Consider the following 21,414-nt stretch of genomic DNA (forward strand, 5'->3'; position numbering starts at 1 on the left):
TCGTTTGCCCGCAATGGAATTGGGAGTTGATTTGTTTTTTATTTTATAAAATAATATTGTATTCTTGCTCTTAATCTTCTTTTCCAAGTTAAACTTTAAAGGAAATTTTATAAAACTTATGTTTGTAAAGGAAATAATCTTTTTTCTTTACTAGGTACCTTTCTGAAATTGATACATGACTTTAATATTTTATTATAGAAAAGTTTAAACATGTAGAGAGACTGTGTATGCATCCTCTAGTTTCAAACACGTGAATTTTTTTTTTCCTGTAAAAAGCTTTATTGTTTCCATTTGGTCCAAGGGTTGGGAGAGGGCTCCAGCGTGGTTAAAAAGGTGCCTACTGGGCTTCCCTGGTGGCGCAGTGGTTGAGAGTCCGTCTGCCGATGCAGGGGACACGGGTTCGTGCCCCGGTCCGGGAAGATCCCACATGCCGCGGAGCGGCTGGGCCCGTGAGCCATGGCCGCTGAGCCTGCGCGTCCGGAGCCTGTGCTCCGCAACGGGAGAGGCCACAGCAGTGAGAGGCCCGTGTACCGCAAAAAAAAAAAAAAAAAAAAAGGTGCCTACTTGCTGCCGAGAGCTGCTTCAGGCAGAAGACCTGACACCAGAGGGGCTCCTCAAAGGCCACTGGACTTTGGACGCTTCTCGTCGTGCTTGAGGATGAGCCTTTCGAAGAGATACTGGCCCAGCCCAGCCTGGGGACCAGCCAGCCTGCGGAGCTTAGTCAGGTGGTCGCCCATCTTCTTGATGAGTTTCACCTGCTCATCTAGGGCGTGACCCTCCAAGAAGTCACAGAGGCGGGGCTCTGCGCGGGCAGAACCCAGGGCATGCAGGTCCACGAGGGCCTGATTCAGGTTCTTCTCCGTGAACACAGCGGCTTCTGGAGCGTCCTGCGTTTTATGCCACTCCTCTTGGGACGGCTTCTGCACGTCCTGGAAGACGGCCAGGTGGCTGCACTGCTTTTGCATTTTCAAGGGTCGCTCGGCGCCCTCGCGCTGCTCCTCCGCCGATTCGCAGAAGCAGTGGCCCACGCCCCCCCGAGGCACAACGCTTCGTTGGAAATGGAAGCCCAGAGAGAGGTAGGTGTAGGAGGCCTACAGATGCATGTTGACCAGGCCGTGGAGGACAGCCTCCACCTGGGTGGAATCATTCTGAGGAATCCTGGAGCTCCCAGTTGATGGGTTAATAAGGAGTTAAGCTCAAAAAATGGAGTTGTCCGGCCCTGGTGGCCGAGGATAGCTGTGTGGCTGATTCCAAAAGTTAAGACGGGGAAAAAAGGTTGGAGGGTGGTCAGAGGCTGGAACAAGGGGCGTCCCTGGGTCTGTTCCGTCCAAACACGGTTGAAGCAAGAGACAGAGATCCTCGGGACCACCGAGCACACTGCCTAAGGATTGTTTTTAGGCTTACTACACTGTAGTATTTTTAACTAATGTGGGGAAGACCTGGTGGGAAGTTGAATAGTAAAATTAATGAAATATTTTTCATACGTAATTTCAGTTGAAGGTCATGAAGAATTTGTAGTTTTTCATTTGTGGGTAAATATATTTCACTTTGGAAACGATAGTGATTATGGAGTGTTTTCAAAGCCATGATACAGTATAACAGTGATTTCATAAGGATTATTTGAAGCTCATCTTGAGCCCATACATTTATTTCAACTTAATTTATATACCCTCTTTTGTAGAGTCTTAAATTTTGTAAAGCAATACAAGGAGTATTGTAGTAGGTAGTATCCAGTAATCAAGGACGGTGTGATACTGGCATTAAGGATCAACAAATACCTCAGTGGGATAGAAGAGAGAGCCGAAAAACAAATCTACATTTATATGGTCACTTGATTTTTGACAGAGGTAGCAAAGCAATCCAACAGAGAAGGGAAATCTTTTCAACAAATGGAGCCGGAACAGCTAAATATCCCCATGGAAAAAAATGGACCATGATTCCCTACCTCACAAAAATGAATTTGAGATGCATGACAGACCTAAATGTGATAGCTAAAATACAAAGCTTTTTAGAGGAAACAGAGGTGAATATCTTAGGTAACAGAAAACAACGATAAAAGATCTAAAATTAGTGTTCATGAAAATTAAAAACTTGTCATTGAAAGATACTTTTAATACAAGTAGCTAGTATCAAATGACATTTAAAAATTAGCTTTATTCTGGAAAAGGCAAGGCAAGGGGTTTTCCCCTAGAGCCTCTGGAAAGGAACATAGCCCTGCTGACATCTTAGTTTTGGCTCAGTGAGACTCATTTTGGACTGACCTCCAAAACTGTAAGAGAATAAATTTATGTAGTTTTAGGCCAAAAAGTAAATAAATAACTAAATAAAAATTAGCTTTATAAAATCACTGAGTTAATAGATATAAGGATATTTTCTTATTAATCTAATTCTAATACAATTCCTTGATAGTCATTTGCATAGTAAGAATGGTTTATTTTATCTGCTTCCTCGATGATTGCAAATGCATCGTGACCCTTCATGATAATTTCTGCCAGTGAATAAAGAAGTATGACATCCTTTTCTGCGTCCTATGTCATGAAGCTAGTGGGTAGAGAAAATGGAGGAATAAAGAGCAATTCAGAAATACGTAAGTGTTAGTTATGTGGGAAAAAAATTTTTTTAAAGAAATGTTTAAGAGAAAGTCATTTGCTCATTTCACTTTTGCCCTTTCTTTTCTGAAATCTCATTTAATGATTGGGTAGGTGAAGGCACTTCCGTTCTGTTTTATGCCTTTTAAAATAGCCAGTTCTAAGGGATATACTTCTGCTGTTTTAAACAAAGAAAGCTCACCAACAGCTGCGATACTGGCTAGTCTCAATTTCATATGTTTAGTTCCCAAGATAGCTGCCCTTTTTCTAGCAGAGAGCAGTCAGCTTGACTGTGTCACTAGAATAGACAAATATTTGTTCTGAGATCATGAACCATGGGGACTTGCTCCCCTACTTAGACCACGATACATACTCCTGTGTGTGCTACAGTGTTACATGCAGATTAATACCTTTAGTTACTAATCCTAGTTGCCTAAAACATTTCAGGATACATTCAGAAGTTGCTCTTTTCCTGTAAGAGGATTCTGTTTTTGTTTCAAAAAAAAATAACCATGGCTTTTAAGGTTTTTGCTTAAAAAAAAAAAAGAAAAGAAAACTTAAAGATAAGCAAAATGAAATTTAAATTACCCATAGTTCTACCACCAGAGATGACTACATTAACATGTTAGTGTACTTAGTGATCCTTTTTCCCCACGTTTTTGTATGTTAGTCTCACATGCCCTCTCCACATTCTGAAATAGATTTGTGTAGTATACATTATTTTTAAAGTTGATGATACACAATTTACCTTTTTTGTATCATTGATGACTTACTTGCAGGAAACAAAGCACTCTAGCTATTTTAAGAGGAATGGGAATTAATATTGGGAATTTTGAAACTACTTAGTTCCTTACAAAATCATTGGAAGGTATGGAGAAATGGGCTCAAGTTTGGGTCCCCAGAAAAGACTCCAGCAAAACATACGTTAACTGGCCCACCAGGGCAACTGCTACTACTGCAACGGCCAAGGGGTTCGCCAGTGGGGTTTCTGACGTTAGAACAGGCTGCAGAGGTTGTGTTCTGGGAGTGGGGACCTGCCACACTGTCTGCAGGTGCCCAGTGACCATACACGGGAAAGCAGAAAACTGCCACCTCTTCCTGGCTGCACATGCCATGGAGATGGCTTCTGCCTTACTTGTCACTTCCAAGTCTTACGTTAGGTTTTCTGCAAAGGGAGTCTGGGAAGTTGTTTTTTTTCTTTTTTGGCATCTTTATTGGAGTATAATTGCTTTACAATGGTGTGTCAGTTTCTGCTTTATAACAAAGTGAATCAGTTATACATACACATGTCCCCATATCTCTTCCCACTTGCATCTCCCTCTCTCCCACCCTCCCTATCCCACCCCTCTAGGTGGTCACAAACCACTGAGCTGATCTCCCTGTGCTATGCGGCTGCTTCCCACTAGCTAGCTATTTTACATTTGGTAGTGTATGGAAATTGGTTTTTAACTCTTCAGTCTGCAGAGTAGGAAGGCACTCCAAGGATGGAGGACGAGGTCGATGTGGGTGCTGTGTGCAAACCCACTTCATCACACACTACTACGGTCTTCCACCCCAAAACAATTTCTCCTTTTCACATAAGTAATACGTGTTTATTTTAGAGAAATGAGAAAATACAGAGAATAAAAAATATATAAAAATCAAATCTAATCCCATTACCTAGAGATAATCAGTGTTGGTATTCTGATGTAGATCTCTCCAGAGAATGTGTTTACACTCACACATGTAATAGATATTTTCTTTTTCTGAAAATGGGATTATGTTGCATGCTATTTCACCCTAAACTTTCATATTAATAATTACGCTTATATCACATCTTTTTTAATGGCTGTTTAGAATTCCATTATATAAATATGCTTTAATGTATTTAACAAGCCCCCGATCGGGGCTTGTAAGGAATAAAGTGTAGAAACAGGCAAACTGGATCGTTCAATTTTTAGGGAGGAATTTTATTTTTTAAGGTAAAGTGAATTCCTAGATCAGGCAAGCATACACGTTCTTTAATTTGTTATTTTCCTTAGCACATAGTTACTGGCACTAAATCCAGTGATTGACCCAACTAAAGAGTCACCACTTTAAGCATACCTAGTCCTTTTGTTTTTGACTTGATATGTTAACATCTTGACATACCTTTCAAGATCTGGTAATATCTTTGGTTAATTTATTCTTTGGAAATTTATTCAACATACCTGAGTTGTTCTAGATGCTAGAGGTATAGTGGTGAATGACATAAAGCCCCACCCTCCTGGTGAGACAAGTAATAGACAAGCCTGTCTAATGTAATTTTTTCAAGTAGCAGTGAGAACTGTAAAAAGAAACCAGGACAAAAGGATGGAGGGAGCTGAGGTTTGATAGGATGGCCATGGAAAGTCCCTTTAAGGAGATGATATTTAAGCAGAGACCTGAATGAAGAGAATTTTATTTCTGAAGCACTGACTCAGCAATATGAAAGTGAATCACATACGGGCAGAACCAACATGTAATAATTCAGAATATTAATTTGCAGTAATGTTTGATGACAGTCGACTTGGGGTGTCAATATGAAAATAGGTTGAATAAAAGTTACGTTTAGAAAATGTAGGTCCTAGAAAAGGCTAGGACCACTGGCCTATCCTTTTTAGGCTATCCAGATATTTTACATTGATAAGCTTCTCTAACCCTTTCTTGTAGCAATAATAATATAGTATTGACTAAACCATAATTCCAGTGGTAAAAGCCTCATGCAAGTGTATTTTTAAAAACAATTTGATATACATCATGATTAAAGATGTAAACATTAAAACTAAAACAAATGAAATTACTAGAAAAAAGTGGGAGAATATTTTATTATTTGGGGGAAGGGAAAAGCCTCTAAGCAAGAAATAAAACATTAAAAAAACATAGAAAAAAAGAATCCAGAGTGAAATGCTTGATTCTGTAAAAATTTCTGTACAATAACATACCCCATTAAAGACAGCAAGCCAACAAAATCTTAACCATAAAAAATGTAATATGTATATCAGCAGTATAATATCCAATATACAGAGAGCTCTTATAAAAAAAAAAGAAGGAAAAAGGAAAAGGTTACCCAGGAGAAAAATTGGCAAGTGATAAGAACAAGCAATTCATAGAAGAAATTGAAATGGCTAGTGACATTATAAAAGATAGTAAATCTCACTAGTGATTAAGAAAATGAAAGTTAAAATAATAAAGGGATGACCTTTTCCTGTCAGATTATGAAGAAGTTAAAGTGATTGCAAATGACCGTTTTACAGTGTGCACGGAAGCAGGGCAGGCTCCTGGAACAGTGGTAGAAGCCTTTTTGAAAAGCAATTTGGCAATTCTCAAAATTCAGTGGTCTGTATCCTTCACAACAATTTCACTCCAAAAACCACATTACAGATGTGTTCAGACACCTATACAAAGACGGGTATAAGAAAATTCTTCATAGCATTATTTGTCATAGCAAGTAATTGGAGACATCCCAGAGCACAGCAATAGGGAATGGGTAAATGAGTCATAGTATGTTGGAATACTGTGCAATCACTGAAAAGGAGGTGAATTTCTACATATTAACATGGAAAGATGTTTGATATATCTTTGAGGAAAAAGTAAGTTGCATTATAGTGGTGTAGATTTTCTGAAAAAACAATTTTATATGGATATATAAGAATAAAAAATATTTTAAAGTATCACACCAAACTCTTAATAGTTACTAGCCTAGGAGCTTAGAACTTTTAAGGGTGAAGTGGGGAATTCTCCATTTGAAATGAATAGGCTTCTGAGATAATTGAATTTTTCCGATGAGAATATATTAATTTTGTATTCTAAATAATATGTAAATAAACTATCAGTAAATTAGCTAATTATTCTCATAACAAAAGTATTGACAGGATTTTTTTTCAATAAGATGCTCCCTAAGTGCAGTTAAGCATGAACAAAACATAAACAAATGCAGTTTATATACATATATACACACATATACATATGTATAACACATATTTGAAATAAACGTATTGTGCAATTTAAGGCATGCCTAGAATGCCTTCTGAGCAACAATAATACAGCTGATTATGGAGTACTCCCCACTGGTGGCCATTCCCCTAGCATTTTAAATATATTATTCTATTTTACTTCCTTCCTCCTATTATTTTTTACCCTTTGAATCAAACTGTCTACAGTCTGGCTACTCAAAGTGTGGCCCACAGACCAGCAGCACCGACATCACCTGGGAACTTGTAAGAAATGCAGACTCTCCTTGCCTCAGGCCAATGGAATCAGAATCTGCATTTTAACAAGATGCCCAGTTGATTCCTATGCCCATTAAAATTTAACAAGCACAGCCTCACCTGTTATTTTTTATTTATTTATTTTTTTGCGGTACGCGGGCCTCTCACTGCTGTGGCCTCTCCCGTTGCGGAGCACAGGCTCCGGACGCGTAGGCTCAGCGGCCGTGGCTCACGGGCCCAGCCGCTCCGTGGCATGTGGGATCTTCCCGGACCGGGGCACGAACCCGTGTCCCCTGCATCGGCAGGCGGACTCTCAGCCACTGCGCCACCAGGGAAGCCCTGTTATTTTTATATTTACAGAAATAAGTATTGTTTTCCTAATCAGTGGGCATTGGGCTTTATTTGCTGCACTTGAGAAATTGATTTTAGGACTTTTACAGTTTCTCAGTTTCTATAGCAAAATGCAAAAGTGCAGTCGATTAGAAAATTTATTAGGAATAAAATGTGAAACCGTTCACAATGTGTCAGGCACCGTCCTAAGTGTTTTTACGTAGTAACTCTAATCCCCACATGATAGGAAGTAAATCCTATTATCTCCATTATTCAGATGAGGACACTAAATGACTAAGATAGTTCCTTGGTCAAGTTCACACAGCTAGTAAGGAGTAGACCTAGGATTCAAACTTGAGCTGAGGCTCCTGAATTCATACTCCTTTCCTTTCCTTCTTTCCTTCCCTCTCCCACTCCCTCTCCCCTTCCTGCCTCTCTCTCTTCCTTTTTACCTCTCATTTCTCCCTTCCCTCTCTTTCCCCTTCTTCCTCCCAACCACCCTTCCCTTCTCCTCTCCCTCCTTCCCTCTTCCTTCCTCCCCGTCCCCCATTCTTAGAGGTGAAAGTTGCATTATCACAAAATCATACAGTGGAAGCACGCACATGAGAAAACTCTCTCTGGATTGACGAGAAGACTTGCAGGAGACACTGTTGACCTTGGCTGAGTTATTAAGAAATGCACACAGCAAGTGGTAAACATGAGCTCTGGGCCTGGTGATTATAATGATTCTGATTAGACACTAACAACCTATCCAGGTGGGCCCCCTGGGCTGTGTCTCCTAGTGAGGTTACCACAGTTCAAGATCTGCCCTTTAAGCTTATGATTTGAGGCGTTGCAGGTGTACTCACTGAAGGTGATAAGGACATTGGATATTTGAGACAATTTAATAAAACTTGCAGGACACTAAAGTGCGCCTAAAAGACAATTTATTAATTTACTTTATAGTTATAACTGCCAAATGGGCCAAATATTCCTAATGGCCTATCAATACATTTTCTCCCTGGTAGATGAACTTACCAGGGAGACTGAATTAAGGCCAGAAAGTTGCTTGTAGAAGTGATCGGAAAGGAAATTATTTGTTTTTTTAGAGATACTGGCCGTCATAACCTGGGAAATGTTTTGTCATACTTGACCTCAACCAAATCTACCTGGTTTACTACACACCTCCTTGGTCAAAATGTTACTATATCTTTTTCCTATACATCGCTAGGGACATAATGACAAAATTGTAAGCTCCATAATTATCACTGGTTGATATATTCCTACTTCCCTTCTCATATCACACGTTTTCAAATATGTTGTAATTTAAGTTTATTTCATTTCAATTTTATTCTAATCTGGCTTCTTAATGACATCTGGAGGGGCTCCTTAATTTAATTTTTAAACTGTCTCCAAATAAAGGGACTATTTCCTAAAACGTATGTAACACCTATGTACGAGGAATCAGTGTTTCTATTCTAATATTGCCAACATGACCTTTCATTTTGTGTGTCTGTTCACCCCTTTTTTATTGAATTAGAACATACATATAATGAAGTAATTAAAGTATCCAAATCTTAAGTGTACAGCTCAATGAGTTTTTTTTTAATATTTATTTTTTGGCTGTGTCGGGTCTTAGTTGTGGCATACGAGATCTTTCGTTGCAGCATGCAGGCTTCTCTCTATTTGTAACGTGTGGGCTCAGTAGTTGCGGCACGCAGGCTTAGTTGCCCCGCGGTACGTGGGATCTTAGTTCCCCTGGCCTGCATTACAAGACGGATTCTTAACCCTTGGAGCACCAGGGAAGTCCCCAACATGACCTTTCTTAATATCACATTCGTGAAATAGTCTATATCTAATTTGCACATTTGGAATGCTCTGCACACTTATTATGAGGTGGAAAGTTTTTCTCTCAGAGCACACAGGACTGTTATTGAAGTTGTTTTGTTAATACCGTGAACATCTTGGGTGATGCAGCTACTTTTTCAGATTTTAGGGGAAATTTTACTTGAATTAGTATTTGCAGTCAAAAACACTGGTGTGTCCACTTAGTAACCTCTTTATATCTTCTTTTTTTTTTTTTTTACATCTTTATTGGAGTATAATTGCTTTACAATGGTGTGTTAGTTTCTGCTTTTTAACAAAGTGAATCAGTTATACATATGTTCCCATATCTCTTCCCTCTTGCATCTCCCTCCCTCCCACCCTCCCTATCCCACCCCTCCAGGCGGTCACAAAGCACCGAGCTGATCTCCCTGTGCTATGCGGCTGCTTCCCACTAGCTATCTACTTTACATTTGGTAGTGTATATATGTCCATGCCTCTCTCTCGCTTTCTCACAGCTTACGTTTCCCCCTCCCCATATCCTCAAGTCCATTCTCTAGTAGGTCTGTGTCTTTATTCCTGTCTTACCCCTAGGTTCTTCATGACATTTTATTTTCTTAAATTCCATATATATGTGTTATCATACGGTATTTCTCTTTCTCTTTCTGAGTTACTTCACTCTGTATGACAGACTCTAGGTCTATCCACCTCATTACAAATACCTCAATTTCGTTTCTTTTTATGGCTGAATAATATTACATCGTATATATATGTGCCACATCTTCTTTATCCATTCATCCAATGATGGACACTTAGGTTGTTTCCATCTCCGGGCTATTGTAAATAGAGCTGCAATGAACATTTGGGTACATGACCTTTTTTGAATTATGGTTTTCTGAGGGTATATGCCCAGTAGTGGGATTGCTGGGTCATATGGTAGTTCTATTTGTAGTTTTTTAAGGAACGTCCATACTGTTCTCCACAGTGGCTGTATCAATTTACATTCCCACCAGCAGTGCAGGAGGGTTCCCTTTTCTCCACACCCTCTCCAGCATTTATTGTTTCTAGATTTTTTTGATGATGGCCTTTCTGACTGGTGTGAGATGATATCTCATTGTAGTTTTGATTTGCATTTCTCTAATGATTAATGATGTTGAGCTTTCTTTCATGTGTTTGTTGGCAGTCTGTATATCTTCTTTGGAGAAATGTCTATTTAGGTCTTCTGCCCATTTTTGGATTGGGTTGTTTGTTTTTATGTTATTGAGCTGCATGAGCTGCTTATAAATTTCGGAGATTAGTCCTTTGTCAGTTCCTTCATCTGCAAGTATTTTCTCCCATTCTGAGGGCTGTCTTTTGATTTGTTTATGGTTTACTTTGCTGTGCAAAAGCTTTGAAGTTTCATTAGCTCCCATTTGTTTATTTTTGTTTTTATTTCCATTTCTCTAGGAGGTGGGTCAGAAAGGATCTTGCTGTGATTTATGTCATTAGAGTGTTCTGCCTATGTTTTTCTCTAAGAGTTTGATACTGTCTGGCCTTACATTTAGGTCTTTAATCCATTTTGAGCTTATTTTTGTGTATGGTGTTAGGGTGTTATCTAATCTCATACTTTTACATGTACCTGTCCGGTTTTCCGAGCACCACTTATTGAAGAGGCTGTCCTTTCTCCACTGTACATTCCTGCCTGCTTTATCAAAGATAAGGTGACCATATGTGTGTGGGTTTATCTCTGGGCTTTCTCTCCTGTTCCATTGATCTTTCTGTTTTTGTGCCAGTACTATACTGTCTTGATTACTGTAGCTTTGTAGTATAGTCTGAAGTCAGGGAGCCTGATTCCTCCAGCTCCGTTTTTCATTCTCAGGATTGCTTTGGCTATTCAGGGTCTTTTGTGTTTCCATACAAATTGTGAAATTTTTTGTTCTAGTTCTGTGAAAAATACCAGTGGTAGTTTGATAGGGATTGCATTGAATCTGTAGATTGCTTTGGGTAGTAGAGTCATTTTCACAATGTTGATTCTTGCAATCCAAGAACATGGTATATCTCTCCATCTATTTGTATCATCTTTAATTTATTTCATCAGCGTCTTATAATTTTCTGCATACAGGTCTTTTGTCTCCTTAGGTAGGTTTATTCCTAGATATCTTATTCTTTTTGTTGCAATGGTAAATGGGAGTGTTTTCTTGATTTCACTTTCAGATTTTTCATCATTAGTGTATAGGAATGCCAGAGATTTCTGTGCATTAATTTTGTATCCTGCTACTTTACCAAAATCACTGATTAGCTCTAGTAGTTTTCTGGTAGCATCTTTAGGATTCTCTATAGTATCATGTCATCTGCAAACAGTGACAGCTTTACTTCTTCTTTTCTGATTTGGATTCCTTTTATTTCCTTTTCTTCTCTGATTGCTGTGTCTAAAACTTCCAAAATTATGTTGAATAAGAGTGGTGAGAGTGGGCAACCTTGTCTTGTTCCTGATCTTAGTGGATATGCTTTCAGTTTTTCACCATTGAGGGCAATGTTGGCTGTGGGCTTGTCATATATGGCCTTTATTATGTTTAGGAAAGTTCCCTCTATGCCTACTTTCTGCAGGGTTTTTATCATAAATGGGTGTTGGATTTTGTCGAAAGCTTTCTCTGCATCTATTGAGATAATCATATGGTTTTTCTCCTTCAATTTGTTAATATGGTGTATCATGTTGATTGGTTTGTGTATATTGAAGAATCCTTGCATTCCTGGAATAAACTCCACTTGATCATGGTGTATGATCCGTTTAATGTGCTGTTGGATTCTGTTTGTTAGTATTTTGTTGTGGATTTTTGTATCTATGTTCATCAGTGATATTGGCCTGTAGTTTTCTTTCTTTGTGACATCCTTGTCTGGTTTTGGTAGCAAGGTGATGGTGGCCTTGTAGAATGAGTTTTGGAGTGTTCCTCCCTCTGCTATATGTTGGAAGAGTTTGAGAAGGATAGGTGTTAGCTCTTCTCTAAATGTTTGATAGAATTCGCCTGTGAAGCCATCTGGTCCTGGGCTTTTGTTTGTTGGAAGATTTTTAATCACAGTTTCAATTTCAGTGCTTGTGATTGGTCTGTTCATATTTTCTGTTTCTTCCTGATTCAGTCTTGGCCAGTTGTGCATTTCTAAGAATTTGTGCATTTCTTCCAGGTTGTCCATTTTATTGGCATAGAGTTGCTTGTAGTAATCTCTCATGATCTTTTGTATTTCTGCAGTGTCAGTTGTTACTTCTCCTTTTTCATTTCTAATTCTATTGATTGAAGTCTTCTCCCTTTCTTTCTTGATGAGTCTGGCTAATGGTTTATCAATTTTGTTTATCTTCTCAAAGAACCAGCTTTTAGTTTTATTGATCTTTGCTATCGTGTCCTTCATTTCTTTTTCATTTATTTCTGATCTGATTTTTATGATTTCTTTCCTTCTGCTAACTTTGGGGATTTTTTGTTCTTCTTTCTCTAATTGCTTTAGGTGCAAAGTTAGGTTGTTTATTCGAGATGTTTCCTGTTTCTTAAGGTAGGATTGTATTGCTATAAACTTCCCTCTTAGAACTGCTTTTGCTGCATCCCATAGGTTTTGGGTCGTCGTGTCTCCATTGTCCTTTGTTTCTAGGTATTTTTTGATTTCCTCTTTGATTTCTTCAGTGATCAGTTCATTATTAAGTAGTGTATTGTTTAGCCTCCTTGTGTTTGCATTTTTTACAGACCTTTTCCTGTAAATGATATCTAGTCTCATAGCGTTGTGGTCGGAAAAGATACTTGATACAATTTCAATTTTCTTAAATTTACCAAGACTTGATCTGTGACCCAAGATATGATCTATCCTGGAGAATGTTCCATGAGCACTTGAGAAAAATGTGTATTCTGTTGTTTTTGGATGGAATGTCCTATAAATATCAATTAAGTCCATCTTGTTTAATATATTATTTAAAGCTTGTGTCTCCTTATTTATTTTCATTTTGGATGATCTGTCCATTGGTGAAAGTGGGGTGTTAAAGTCCCCTACTATGAATGTGTTACTGTCGATTTCCCCTTTTATGGCTGTTAGTATTTGCCTTATGTATTGAGGTGCTCCTATGTTGGGTGCATAAATATTTACCATTGTTATATCTTCTTCTTGGGTTGATCCCTTGATCATTATGTAGTGTCCTTCTTTGTCTCTTCTAATAGTCTTTATTTTAAAGTCTATTTTGTCTGATATGAGAAATGCTACTCCAGCTTTCTTTTGGTTTCCATTTGCATGAAATATATTTTCCATCTCCTCACTTTCAGTCTGTATGTGTCTCTAGGTGTGAAGTGGGTCTCTTGTAGACAGCAAATATATGGGTCTTGTTTTTGTATCCATTCAGCCAATCTGTGTCTTTTGGTGGGAGCATTTAGTCCATTTACATTTAAGGTATTTATCGATATGTATGTTCCTATTCCCATTTTCTTGATTGTTTTGGGTTCGTTATTGTAGGTCTTTGCCTTCTCTTGTGTTTCTTGCCTAGAGAAGTTCCTTTAGCAGTTGTTGTAAAGCTGGTTTGGTGGTGCTGAACTCTCTCAGCTTTTGCTTGTCTGTAAAGGTTTTAATTTCTCCATCAAATCTGAATGAGATCCTTGCTGGGTAGAGTACTCTTGGTTGCAGGTTTTTCTCCTTCATCACTTTAAATATGTCCTGCCAGTCCCTTTTGGCTTGCAGAGTTTCTGCTGAAAGATCAGCTGTTAACCTTATGTGCATTCCCTTGTGTGTTATTTGTTGTTTTTCCCTTGCTGCTTTTAATATGTTTTCTTTGTATTTAATTTTTGACAGTTAGATTAATATGTGTCTTGGCGTGTTTCTCCTTGGATTTATCCTGTATGGGACTCTCTGTGCTTCCTGGACTTGATTAACTATTTCCTTTCCCATATTTGGGAAGTTTTCAACTATAATCTCTTCAAATATTTTCTCAGCCCCTTTCTTTTTCTCTTCTTCTTCTGGAACCCCTATAATTCGAATGTTGGCACGTTTGATGTTGTCCCAGAGGTCTCTGAGACTGTCCTCAGTTCTTTTCATTCTTTTTTCTTTATTCTGCTCTGCAGTAGCTATTTCCACTATTTTATCTTCCAGGTCACTTATCCGTTCTTCTGCCTCAGTTATTCTGCTATTGATCCCATCTAGAGTATTTTTCATATCATTTATTGTGTTGTTCATCATTCTTTGTTTCATCTTTAGTTCTTCTAGGTCGTTGTTAAATGTTTCTTGCATTTTGTCTATTCTATTTCCATGATTTTGGATCATCTTTACTATCATTACTCTGAATTCTTTTTCAGGTAGACTGCCTATTTCCTCTTCATTTGTTAGGTCTGGTTGGTTTTTATCTTTCTTCTTCATCTGCTGTGTGTTTTTCTGTCTTCTCATTTTGCTTATCTTACTGTGTTTGGGGTCTCCTTTTTGCAGACTGCAGGTTCGTAGTTCCCGTTGTTTTTCATGTCTGTCTCCAGTGGCTAAGGTTTGTTCAGTGGGTTGTGTAGGCTTCCTGGTGGAGGGGACTAGTGCCTGTGTTCTGGTGGATGAGGCTGGATCTTGTCTTTCTGGTGGGCAGGTCCACGTCTGGTGGTGTGTTTGGGTGTGTCTGTGGACTTATTATGATTTTAGGCAGCCTCTCTGCTAATGGGTAACGTTGTGTTCATGTCTTGCTAGTTGTTTGGTATAGGATGTCCAGCACTGTAGCTTGCTGGTCGTTGAGTGAAGCTGGGTGCTGGTGTTGAGATGGAGATCTCTGGGAGATTTTCACCGTTTGATATTATGTGGAGCTGGGAGGTCTCTTGTGGACCAGTGTCCTGAAGTTGGCTCTCCCTCCTCAGAGGCACAGCACTGACTCCTGGCTGTAGCACCAAGAGCCTTTCATCCACACAGCTCAGAATAAAAGGGAGAAAAAGTAGAAAGAAAGAATTAGTAGAAGTAGAAAGAGAGAAAGACAGAAAGAAAGAAAGGAGGGAGGGAGGGATGGAGGGAGGAAGGAAGGAAGGAGGGAAGGAAGGAAAAAAAGGAGTTAAAGCAAAATAAAATAAGATAAAATATAATAAAGTCATTAAAATAAAAAATAATTATTAAGAGAAAAAAAGAAAAAAGTTAGAAACACAAAGAAAACGGACGGATAGAAGCCTAGGACAAATGGTGGAAGCAAAGCTATACAGACAAAATCTCACACAGAAGCATACACATACACACTCACAAAAAGAGGAAAAGCGGAAAAAAATCATAAATCTTGCTCTCAAAGTCCACCTCCTTAATTTGGGATGATTCGTTGTCTATTCAGGTATTCCACAGATGCAGGTACATCAGGTTGATTGTGGAGCTTTAATCCGCTGCTTCTGAGGCTGCTGGGAGAGATTTCCCTTTCTCTTCTTTGTTCTCACAGCTCCCGGGGCTCAGCTTTGGATGTGGCCCCGCCTCTGCGTGTAGGTCGCTGGAGGGCGTTTGGTCTTCGCTCAGACAGGACGGGGTTAAAGGAGCCGCTGATTCGGGGGCTCTGGCTCACTCAGGCCGGGGAGAGGGAGGGGCACGGAGTGCGGGGCGGGCCTGCGGCAGCAGAGGCCGGCATGACGTTGCACCAGCCTGAGGCACGCCGTGCTTTCTCCCGTAGGAGTTGTTCCTGGATCCCGGGACCCTGGCAGTGGTGGGCTGCACAGGCTCCCCGGAAAGGGGGTGTGGATAGTGACCTGTGCTCGCACACAGGCTTCCTGGTGGCAGCAGCAGCAGCCTTAGTGTCTCATGCCCGTCTCTGGGGTGCGCGCTTTTAGCCGCGGCTCGCGCCCGTCTCTGGAGCTCCTTCAAACAGCGCTCTGAATCCCCTCTCCTCGCGCACCAGGAAACAAAGAGGTAAGAAAAAGTCTCCTGCCTCTTCGGCAGGTCCAGACTTTTCCCCGGACTCCCTGCCGGCTAGCCATGGCGCACTAACCCCCTGCAGGCTGTGTTCACGCCGCCAACCCCAGTCCTCTCCCAGCGCTCCGACCGAAGCCCGAGCCTCAGATCGCAGCCCCGCCCGCCCCGGCGGGTGAGCAGACAAGCCTCTCAGGCTGGTGAGTGCGGGTCGGCACCGATCGTCTGTGCGGGAATCTCTCCGCTTTGCCCTCCGCACCCCTGTTGCTGTGCTCTCCTCCGGGGCTCCAAAGCTTTCCCCCTCCGCCAGCCGCAGTCTCCGCCCGCGAAGGGGTTTCTGGTGTGTGGAAACATTTCCCCCTTCACAGCTCTCTCCCACTGGTGCAGGTCCCATTCGTATCCTTTTGTCTCTGTTTTTTCTTTTTTCTTTTGCCCTACCCAGGTACGTGGGGAGTTTCTTGCCTTTTGGGAGGTCTGAGGTCTTGTGCCAGGGTTCAGTAGGTGTTCTGTAGGAGTTGTTCCACGTAGATGTATTTCTAGTGTATCTGTGGGGAGGAAGGTGATCTCCGCGTTTTACTCTTCCGCTATCTTGCCGGAAGCCTCTGAAGCAGAGTGTCTTTATATCTTCTGTGAGTCACTTGTTCACTCTAGCGTCTACTGCCATTCTAAGAACTATGCATACTTGCTACCTTTCTTAAAGGTGGTAAACACAACTTAACAGTTAAAACACTGACCTTTCTGCATACAATTTTTTTTTTTTTGAGGTACGCGGGCCTCTCACTGTTGCGGCGTCTCCCGTTGTGGAGCACAGGCTCCAGACGCGCAGGCTCAGCGGCCATGGCTCACGGGCCCAGCCGCTCCGCGGCATGTGGGATCCTCCCGGACCGGGGCACGAACCCGTGTCCCCTGCATGGGCAGGCGGACTCTCAACCACTGCGCCACCAGGGAAGCCCTCTGCATACAATTTTATTCTCAGATTCTAATTCCCTGTTGCAAAATGTTACAGGCTACTGGATTTGGACTTGGACTTGGGACACCTAGGATTCTAGTGCTACTATACTAACTATTGTGTGATCTTGACCTATATTCTGTTGTCTGCTGAAATGTACTTTGTCCTTTGTTATAAATTTTAAGTAGCACTTATGGGGCAAACAGATGGCTTTCATGTCTGTTTATACAACTAACCCTTAAAACAAATATTGCTCTATTCAAGCTTCACTGTATAAGACACACACACTTCTGGCCCTCTCTTGCTCTCTCTCATGGTTGAGTCTAAACAGAAGAAATCAAGCCTATGAGTACAAGCTATATAAACCATGTATTCTGGCACAGCATCTCCAATTTAACATCTAGTCGTTTGTATATACCATCTTTATAGCTTCTTTCCAAATGTATTCACCGAAAGGAAAGTCAACTGCTTTCTGGATATGTCTTTAAATAAAAGCAGACAATTCTGGGGCCTTGGATAGAAATACCATTAAAAAATTTTTGAAGTCTGTATTTCAGCATCAGTAAATGTCAGGACAGAAGCCCTATTATAAATACCACATGATGGTATTAGAAGAAGCAAGACTGGAAACAGGCTTTACCATCTGCTTGTGCATTCATTGGCTCGTTCAATCTGAGGTTCACTGCTTTATTGGGAAAACATGGATGAAGAGACATGGTCTTGCTTTGTAGGCTTGGGCTGGCTTTTCATATTGTGAGATTATAATTGTCACTGGTGATAACTTCCCCAAAGAGCAGGGACAACATTATGAAAAGTAACTATTACCCGTCCATTAGACAAAACAGTCTAAAATAAGTCTAGTTACTGCCTCACATGCCGTAATAATATTTATGTATTTTGAACAAATGTTTATGAGAATCAACTCCCACTTGAGGTACCAAATTACTATTATATATTGTGGTCACGGTGTAAACATTCCTGTCAACATTTTTCTTTTCTCAGATTCGGTAACAGCTTATTTTGGGGTGAGGGGGGAGGAAACAAGGGGAGAAAAGAGAACAGAGGTGTTAGCTGCTTTTCAGTCTAAGTTCAAGATAAATGATAAGTAACAATGGTGACTTGTAAGTACTATCAGCATTTGGGGGCTAGAGAGGTGCATCTCAGGAACTAGGGAATTAGGGAAATAAGACTGCGTTCTGAAAGTTAAATTGTAAAGTCAACACATAACAGAATATAAAAGTAGACAGTCCCTAGAATGAGGCAGACTGTTTCCATGCCATTTGGACGTGACTGTAACCCAAAGGTCGCAAACGTATGCCTGCAGATCCAGGCAGGTCCTATAAAGGAGTGAAGCTGACCAGGTTTAACATACTGAACGCGAAGTGATAGGCTTCACTTTCACAAAAACATGTGCTTTCCTTTACTTTTCTTTGACACATAGGCCTCTCTTTGTCCAGTTTCCTTTTTTCTCTCATTGGCAAGACAGAACAACACATGTTTTATTTTTCTCTCAAGTTTACTCTAAGAGGGAGAAAAAAAGAACACATACAGATTAATGGCAAGTGACACGTGGCCAGACAGGCAGCGTTCTCAGTGAACAGGAGAATACACACCTTATCTAACAGGAGCAGCTATTCCTCAGCTGTAGCTGATAGTTTCTAGGTAAACCTAGGGGCCATTATTGCCAGATATTCCTGTTTTTTGAAAGAAGTCCCCAAACCAGGATTTATTGAAATTTCTCAATTTGTAAATGTTGGCTTCACTTTCTTTAAAACACCACAGGCCAAACAGGGCTGAATTTGACAGGGCTGAATTTGACCCAAAGTCTCCACTTTACAACCTCTGCTATAACATAATTGAATATATTAATATTTTATGAACATAGCTAAAGCCAGAAGGAGTTAGTAGAAAAGGGATGGCCAACTGTAGACCTGCAAATGTAATAGAGTCATAGTATCTATTGAAGTGTGTCCAGAGGAAGAGTCTTACCCGTTAAATGCCTGGGTATTTCTGATCTCAATGCTCAGATATTTCCAATGTTAAACCCACCTTGCATTTCTTGGATAAACCTAATTTGATGCTGCTATAGTATGTGGTTTTATGTATTACTAGATTCGGTTTGCAACTATTTTGTTTGGGATTTTTGCCTCTATGTCTGAGTAATGTTGGCCTTCATTTTACCTTTCTCATACTACTTTGCCTGGATTTGGATGATAAGGTTTTGCTGCCGTATAATGAGTCTGATTATTGCAATTTCTGAAGTCTTAGTGGATCTGTTTTTCATTTTGTGGTTTCTGTTCTTGCTCAAGTTGTGTGTGTGCATATGTGTGTGTGTGTGTGTGCATGCACACACGTGTGTGTTCCTTAGCTCATTGTTTTTGAAAAGTTAGTTCTGGACTATGAGACTGTTCAAGGGCTGACTTCAAGTATGTGTAATCCTTTGGAGTCCAAATGTTTTTTTGTGGGAAGCATTTCCAAATGAATTCTTATTTTCTGGAAGTCAGGGCTTTGATTTCTATTCCTGTTGACCTGGGAGGCCGTAAAAATGAAAGTTAAAATTTTCAGAGCCTGACAGATGTCTAAAGAGCAAAAGCATCTTTCAGGGACTCTTTTCTCTCTTGAGTTGTTCTTTTCTCTTTTCTTCGGTGTAGTAATTCCTTCCTACCTTGTTGGTACTTCGATCATTTCATCCGTTGTTTTTTGTTTAAAGTTGTTGTAAGCAGGAGATTTAGTCACTACCGGGACGGCGTTACTAGACAATGGAGTTCCTTCTCTGTTCATTTCTACATGTAAAAACTGTCAAGGGTTACTTGTACAGTTCTTTTTTTTAAATTTAAATATAATTGACATACAACATTATATTAGTTTCAAGTGTACAACATAGTGATTTGACATTTACCTACATTACGAGATGATCAGCGTGCTAAGACTAGCTATCTGTCATCCTTTAATATTATTGACGATATTACCTGTTTTGTATATTATTGCATCCCTGTGACTTAATTATAATTGGAAGTTTGTGCCTCTTAATCCCCTTCACTTGTTTTGTCCACCCCTAACACCCTCCCCTATTGTGAACAACAGTTTGTTCTCTGTCTCCATGAGTCTTTTTCTGTTTGGTTTTGTTTGTTTGTTTTGTTTTTTAGATTCTGACCAGTAGTTCTTAATTACTAAAAGAAATTGAATGAATATATAAGAATATATGTAGTTCTTATCTTTCCTATGTTCTTTGATTACTAGTGGAGTTTATGCTTGTGTGTGTTTAATGACCGTTTGTATTTCTTAGCCAGTGAAGTATGCACCTGTCATGTATTTAGTCCATTTTTTCTATTGCTGTGTTAATATTTTTAAAGTTAATGTTATTAATTTGTGGGACTTTCCTGGTGGTCCAGTGGTTGGGACTTAGTGCTTCCATTGCAGGGGGCACGGGTTCGACACCTGGTCAGGGAACTAAGATCCCGCATGCCGCGGGGCATGCCCCCCCCCCCAAAAAAAAGTTAATGTTATTAATTTGTAATAGCTTTTTAGATATTAAGAAATGTTAGTTTCTAAAGAAAGCTGAAATCTTATTTCTAGAGCTTCGCCACCCTCAGGCTATTCCTTCAATAAAAAGGAGGAATATTGGTATGGATGGCGTAAGGCTAATGATATTTGTCTCATTATAGTGCTGGAGACGGTGTCTTTTGGATCAAGTCGTTTAATAAATGTTTACTGACCATACTAAGTGTGAGGTACTTAATGAGGCTCTGGCTATGGAATGGTAAAAACAACAGACATGACCTTTGTCTTCATGAAGTTTACTCTCTAGTGAGGTTGAGAAACATGAAACAGATAGCCACAAATATATGATTATGAACCAGTATAAGTGCTATGAAAGTGAAGATTCCTGTGAGATCATAATAGATCATAGGAGACCTGACCTGGGGTGGGGGGGGAGGGGGAGTTTGAGTTGAAATCTGAAGAAGAGGGAGTTAAGTAGACAAACCTGGGGGTTGTGTGCAGAGGGAAGTATTCCAGGCAGAAGGAAGTGTGAAGGCTGTGAGACAGGACAGAGTTGAGAAAGGTTTAGAAATGCTGAAGTATGCCTGGAGCCGCAGAGCAAATGCATGTGTTGAGTTTGGTGAGCTAGCAGTAGTAATTGTGCAGATTTTTGTGAGTTACACCAAGGAGTTTGGTCTTCAAACTAAGATGAAAAGAAGCCACGAAAGGGATTTAAGCAGGAGAATGATGTGGTCATTATGTTGGGTTCTTCGCCAACTGGAGGTGACTCTGGTCCACTTATGTCTCCATCTGTTTCTCTTTGGTGACACCTCCCTGCCACGGTTGAGTTACGACTAAGGTGTCTTCCGACTCATGGCTTTCAGCTTCCCTGTTCTTCCCACAGTTATCACATTCTGCCCCCACAGAAGGGTGGGCACTCTTCGGAAACAGGTTACCCTATTTCCTGTGGAGTCTGGGAGCACACTTCCTATCAGCCACAGGAGCCCGTAATGGTATCCAGGAAAAATCCAGGTTCCTGCATGAGCCACTGGGCAAACGATGGACGCAGTGTTCTGGTACCCTTCCTCTGCCTCTCCACCTCCTACTCACACATCCTCACTGCATCAGCATCTGCATCCAGTTCCCTCCCAGACACATAATAAGCAGGTAGCAAGGCTTTCACTCTGTTAGGATGAGATGGGAAAAGAAG

At 40.4% G+C, this 21,414-nt stretch overlaps 1 pseudogene across 1 annotated transcript; it reads right to left on the reverse strand.

Annotated features, from left to right (window-relative positions):
- Positions 1 to 572: 572 nt before the first annotated feature.
- Positions 573 to 19,505, reverse strand: LOC309834231 (ferritin light chain-like; annotated as a pseudogene). Its single transcript has 2 exons — positions 19,390 to 19,505; positions 573 to 1,164 (listed from the first exon to the last, which is right to left on the reverse strand). The product of its transcript is annotated as a ferritin light chain-like (transcript).
- Between the last annotated feature and the right edge of the window lie 1,909 nt (positions 19,506 to 21,414).

This window comes from Grampus griseus, assembly GCF_964374135.1.
Source record: "Grampus griseus genome assembly, chromosome: 1".
Taxonomy (NCBI): Eukaryota; Metazoa; Chordata; class Mammalia; order Artiodactyla; family Delphinidae; genus Grampus; species Grampus griseus.